Source organism: Pan troglodytes, chromosome 17 (assembly GCF_028858775.2).
Source record: "Pan troglodytes isolate AG18354 chromosome 17, NHGRI_mPanTro3-v2.0_pri, whole genome shotgun sequence".
Classification (NCBI taxonomy): Eukaryota; Metazoa; Chordata; class Mammalia; order Primates; family Hominidae; genus Pan; species Pan troglodytes.
The window spans coordinates 12,934,634-12,941,171 of NC_072415.2; the positions used below are offsets into that span (position 1 = coordinate 12,934,634).

Here is a 6,538-nt window from a genome sequence, read left to right on the forward strand (position 1 = left end):
GTCTGACGTGGTGGGCCGTGTGCTGAGACTCTGTGTACTACACCATCTCTGTCATCGTGCTCATCGTGGTGAGTTGCCCCTCTGCCCCCAAGGTCAGGTTGGCTGGGACCCTGCGAAGGCACAGGACCCCTGCCCATCTCTGCCCCTGGCACTGTGACCAGAGAGGACTCACAGCACACAATAGTGGGGTGTGCCAGCCACTCACTGTGGTCACAGTGACCAGCGCCCCGACCCCCAGCACTGTGCCTCCCTTTCCCCAAAACCTCAGACCCAAAACCTCTCCCACAGAAAGCAGGAGAGAATAAATCTTTGTCTCAAACTGCTGAGAAACCACTCAGAATGGTACAGCTGGGTCCTGTAGGCCAGGTCCTCTGCTGGGCTGTAGTTAAGGCCTTAGCCAGGGTAGAATCATCGCAAAGCCTGGCGGGCAGGGCTGCGCTTGCAGGGTCACTCACGTGGCTGTGGGCAGGGCTTGGGCTACTGGCTGTTCCACAGGGCAGCTCTCAGCTGGGTGGCGGGCTTCCTTCAGAGCGAGGGCCAGAGGCACCAAGGTGGAAGCCACAGCCTTTTCCTAACCTGCTCTTGGGAGTGATACCTGCCATGTATGCCGTATTCTGTTTGTTGGAAGCAAGTCACCAGGTGCAGCCCACATGCTAGGGAAGCATGAATGTCACGCAGTGGGAGCATGGGGACCCCCCTACAGGCTGCCTACCACACCCCCCAAAAAATAGATGTCTGCGATGATTCTACAGATAAAACAATCTACGGATACATGATTTCAAAAAGGTCAACATATGCCCTAACTATAATACAAAGGAGAAATGTAATCTATAATAAAAGAATACATATTTCAGTATGTAAATGTTTTGGCACGGAGATGCCAGGAGATCCAATGAAGGGATTGGTTCCCTCCCACACAAAAACAATCTCTGAGACCGTCTAGTACAAATGCAAACTGATGCCCAAGTGATGGGCTGGCACCTAAGCCCCGTGGGTGGTGCCGATGTTGATGATGTGATTTTCCACAATAATGAATGACTCCTGATAAAATTCCAAACAGAGCAAAGTATAATCATTCCTTAATTTGCATGACAGTTACCTTACTAGAAAATTAAGGATTCACTAAAACGATGTAAAAACTCTTTGATTTATAAAATGAAGTGAAGGCTGGGCGTGGCGGCTCACGCCTGTAATCCTAGCGCTTTGGAAGGCCGAGGCAGGCTGATCACTTGAGGTCAAGAGTTTGAGACCAGCCTGGCCAACATGGTGAAACCTTGTCTCTACTAAAAGTATAAAAATTAGCCGGGTTTGGTGGTGCATGCCTGTAATTCCAACTACTTGGGAGCCTGAGGCAGGAGAATTGCTTGAACCTGGGAGACGGAGGTTGCAGTGAGCCAAAATTGCACTGCTGCACTTCAGCCTGGGTGACAGAGCAAGACTACGTCTCAAAAACAAAAAAATGATACACCCTCCAACAACACTTGCACACCATATGTACACACACACACCCCATATACACACACATACACACACACACACACACACACACTTAGCTATCTTTCAGTCTTTGAGATTTCTTGATTGTAGCAACTCTACTCCATGAATAAGGGGAGGCTTCTGCCAGGTTAGCCCCCAGCAGCTACTTGGACTGTTATAAAGCACAGGACATATCTCTGGAGGTGGCCATGCTAACCTGGGGCCTTGTGATACATTACACTGCTGGCCTAGGTTACACTAAGGAAAGGCCTGTAGGTGAGAAGCTCAGAAATGGACCCATAACACATATAACAAGGCCAGTATAAATTGGCTCTGGGTGCCTGGGTGTCTGTGCTTGTTCTTGTTTGGAAATAAATATGTCCCACCCACCTCAACTCTGTTTCTTTTGCCTTACAGTTCATATATGATGAACAAATTGTGTGGTAAGTTTTTCAAGTGTATTTTTCATTGTTCTTTTTTGTTGTTGTTTCCAGTATCCTTATTTGTTGGGTTCCCTGAATCGTTTTAAAAATTATTTTTATAAACTTAAGCTTATTAACTTGTGAAAGTGAAAAAAAGATATTCTAAGCAGTCATGCCTTTCTTTATCCTGTCAAAGTGAGAAAAATTGTTTCCCTTAATAGTCCCATCCTGCTAGGTATCAGGATATATTATAAAGCAAAAATTCTGAAAACAGTATGGTATTTTGCAAAGGGATAAGCATAGGCCAATATGGAATGCAGTAATGGGCCTATTTCTGGAATGGGGGACATTGCAGAGATGTCATAATAAGGCAGTGAGTTAGGAATAGAGTCTTGAATGCTGCAGGGACAACTGGGAATCCACACAGAACAACACAACATCAGATCCCTACCTCACACCTTATACAAGGGTAAATTCCAGGTGATTTAAAGATATTACTGTAAAACTGAGACTTTTTAGAAAATGTCAAAGAAAATATAGAGACTCATCTTTAAGACACTGAGGTAGGAATTGATTTCCTAATTAAGATACATAGCTGGGCATGGTGGCTCACACCTGTGATTTCAGCTACTAAGGAGGCTGAGGTGGGAGAATGGCTTGCGCCCAGGAGTTTGAGACCAGCCTGAGCAACATAGTGAGACCCCGTCCCCCAAAACAGATATATAAATCACAAACTTCTGAGGAACAGGTTGATGTTTCCACTCTATTTGATAGCATGGGAATGCATCTTACATTTGTAACTCATAAAAATTTTCTTTTGATTGCCAACGATTCAGAATCTGTGTGCATTCTATATACTTTTTTTCGAGACCCGGTCTTACTCTGTCGCCCAGGCTAGAGTGCAGTGGTGCCATCTCGGCTCAAGCGATTCATCTGCCTCAGCCTCCCAAGTAGCTGGGACTATAGGTGCATGCCACCACACCTGTCTAATTTTTTAATTTTTTGTAGAGATGGGGTTTCACCATGTTGGCCAGGCTGGTCTCGAACTCCTGGGCTCAAGTGATCCACCTGCCTTGGCCTCCCAAAGTGTCTGGATTACAGGCTGTGTCTTGTATGATTATTTATGGAAAGAGAGTCAGACAGTCAGGCCAAGGACATCAGCCACCTGCCCTGAGCAGCTGTGTGCTATGGGCCCCCAGAAACCTGGTTCTGGTCCTCTCCTGGCCCCCAATCTGCTGTGTGGCCCCAGGAAAGCCTCTGAACTCTTGGGTTTCATTTTCGTCATCTGTAGACAGGGTTGAGATGGCAGTGGTTCCATGATCTGGAGGTTAGCAAAGGAAGAGCTCCCAAAACAACTGTAGCCCATGCTGGGCACATAGTGGGCTTTGGTTTATACGTGTCAAGTGAATGAACAAGCTAAAGCTTGTGTGCTGCTCCAGGGGCTTGTGGTCAGAGCTACAGAAATCCCCACTGCTAATGGGATTGGGTGGGATGCACCAGAGGGTAGTAATGGTTGCATCCCAGGAAGACCCCAGCCTTCCATGCGCAGCATAAGGCCTGGGAGGCTCCTGTGCCACCTGCCGCATATTCATTCAGCTCTCAGGCCCTACTTCCAGGACTGGGGCCCCTTTCCTCCCACACCCACAGCTTCTCTGGCTCCTGCCCAGAATCTTGGGTGACCACAGGGTCTCTCAGGGTCGAGTTTGTGTGACTTCAGGCCACTAGCCTCCGTGAATCCTGGGACATGGTGGCCCTAGTCCCTCCTTTTTCTAGGAAGCTGAGGGAACCCCACCTCTGTCCTGCAGACCTCTATAGTTGAGAAGAGACTCCTCAGCTTTTCTTGCTTGAGCATCAAGAGGGCTGCTGGTGGCAAGACAGCCACAGGCTGGGGGATCTCTCTCACATGCCCGGGTTCTGGGCCCGGCACTAGGGGCGGGGGAGGTAAAGACATCCCGCCCTCCCCCACTTCTGGACCCCTCATTCCCAACCTTCACCTGCCCCGGGCCCCGAGCTCTAACCGCAATCTCCTTTCTCTCTTTGAGGTGGGAAGGCCTGGTGCTCATCATCTTGTATGTGTTTTATATTCTGATCATGAAGTAAGTGCCCTTTCTCCTCCCCGGGGCTGCCGACGCCTTGCCCCCCTGCCTGCTATAGCCTTTTGTGACAGCAGGGAGAAAAACATCTGTCAGATCTTCGTCCTTTTAGGCCAGCCCCAGCTCTCTGGTAGACACCCTGCTGGGGGACAGCTGGAGTAGGGGAGGGGTGTCAGATGCTGTTCCGGGGGTGCCGTCCACACTGAGGCCAGGGGAGTCATGCTGGTGGCTGATGTGTGGACCACAAGGCTGCTCTCCAGACAAGTAGCACGCAAGGGCCTCTTTCCTGCCCTGCTCTGGGCAGCTTCTCCATGCCCCAGGGTAACCACTCACTTGTGCTGTCTCTAGAAGCCTTCTGATAATTTAATACCACTCTTTTCAAAAAGCCAGGCAGGTCTGCCCCAGGCTTCATAAAATGCCACTTCTCAGGGCCAGTGCTTGGTACAACTGCAGCACCACTGATAGTACTGAGGATGCAAACTCAGGCTATGCCATCTTGAGCCCCTCGAGAAGCTACCCAGGTCAGAACCATCTCAAAACTACCCATGAGGAATACTATGCAGCCAGAAAAAGGAATAACGTTCTGACAGTCTACCACATGGATGAACCTGGAAAACATTATGCTAAGTGAAAGAAGCCAGTCACAAAAGGACAAATATTGTCTGATTGCACTTACATGAGGGATCTAGAAGAGCCAGATTCATAGAGGTGGACCAGAGGTCAGTGCAGGCGCCTGGGGAGCAAAGAAGGAGGAATTAATGATTAGTGGGAATAGTGTTGTTTGGGATGATACAAATGGTTTGGGAACCGTGCTGATGGTTGTAGAACAATGTGAATGTAATTAATGCCACTGTTTTGTGCCCTTAAAAAGGGAAAGTAGTTAGAATGGTCAATGTTATGACATATATTTTTTTCCCACTACATACACACACACACACACACACACACACACACACACACACACACACACACACATAAATCCCTACTCATGAGTTGAGCCATGTTCAGGTTCATCTTCCTCCTCATACCTCGATACGTAATTAAAAAGACAACACTCTGGGTTTTATGAAGATATAAATCCCACATTTATATAAAACATTTATAATGTTTTATAAAGATGGGTGATAAACTATCAGACTGCAAGAGCATTGTCCTTAAATGATCTCCACTCTGAGTGCCTTTCAGCGAGAGCCCGCCTGAGGTTCTTTGAGATGGAGAGACTCTTCCCTCAGGGGTGATGGCAGTGCTGGCTGTGAGTGTGCAGGGGATGCCCGTGAGCATCCTGGGAGCAAGATCTGCTGCTGGGGGAGAGAGGACAGGCCTGGTAATGCCCCCTGCGAGCCTGCCCAGAGGCGAGGCCGAGCTTCCTTTATTAGGACAGGCTCCAGTAAGTAGGCCTCAGTCATTTTCTTAGGTGAAAGGTCTCTCATGCCTCCAGGAAGTCCACCACCAGCTCGATAGGAGCAGGTGCCACCAGACAACACAATGTTGCCAGGTCCCTGTCGGGAAACTGTCAGCCCAGTTGAAAAGCTGAGGCTCCACACCTCCCCTGCCACCCACCACTCCTGGGCTGTGCTGACTGCGTGCAGGGATGGGGTGTGATCCACCCGCTGCCCAGTTGGTGGGACTCCTTTCCATTGCCCTGACCTCCTGCCTCCCCTCGCTTCCAGGTACAATGTGAAGATGCAAGCCTTTTTCACAGTCAAACAAAAGAGCATTGCAAACGGCAACCCAGTCAACAGTGAGCTGGAGGCTGGTAATGATTTCTATGACGGTAGCTTTGATGACCCTTCCGTGCCATTGCTGGGGCAAGGTAAGGCTGAGCAGACAGGAGTGGGCAGAAATGTGTCCTGGAAGCCACTCTCTCCTCTTTTGTGTACACACACACACACACACACACACACACCCCCTCACAATGTCCCCCCTCTAAATTGTCACTCTCTTACCTTTGACCACAGGTGCCCTAAGTGAGGAGGGAGAGTCAGTATGGGAGATGGGGTTTGCTTAGGTGGGGCAGGGGTGGAGGGAAACTACCCCAGGAAAGAGAAAAACCACAGCCACGTTTCTGGGCGCTTTCCCATGCCTTCTGGGAAAGGCGTAAGGCCTGCTTGGCTCTTCAGAATGCAGTGGTGTCCCTGACCCATGTAAGGGCCCATGACAGGCAGCTGAGGAGCTGGGGCAGCAGAGCCAGCCTGGGCCTCCCTGCGGTTTCTCAAATGCCAGACCCAGTCCTGGATGGAGAATGGCTCTGGACAAAGCATGGGTTCTCGGGCTGGGAACTGTTGCCCGGAGGAAGAACAAGGCCAGGAAAGGCAGACATGAAGCTGAGCAGGCATCCCCAGGCCAGCCTCAGACAGCCCCGCCGGGGAGCCCCTTCCCCTGGGGCAGCAGCTTCGTCTCCCCCATGGCTCTTTGGCCCCCTTGTCCGGGAACTGGGGGTCTGGGCCTCCAGGGCCATCTCCTGTCGTGTCTTACTGAATTCTCTGAATCATCTGGGCCTGACCGATGGCTTCCTTGGAAACCTGAATAATCCAAGACCAATGACCA

The 6,538-nt window shown here is 50.0% G+C and overlaps 1 long non-coding RNA gene across 1 annotated transcript; it reads left to right on the plus strand.

Moving 5' to 3' along the window:
- Positions 1–1,824: 1,824 nt before the first annotated feature.
- Positions 1,825–6,047, plus strand: LOC134808711 (uncharacterized). The gene is made up of 3 exons (XR_010152143.1): positions 1,825–1,919; positions 3,941–3,994; positions 5,662–6,047. It is a non-coding gene; the product is annotated as an uncharacterized LOC134808711 (long non-coding RNA).
- Positions 6,048–6,538: the final 491 nt, after the last annotated feature.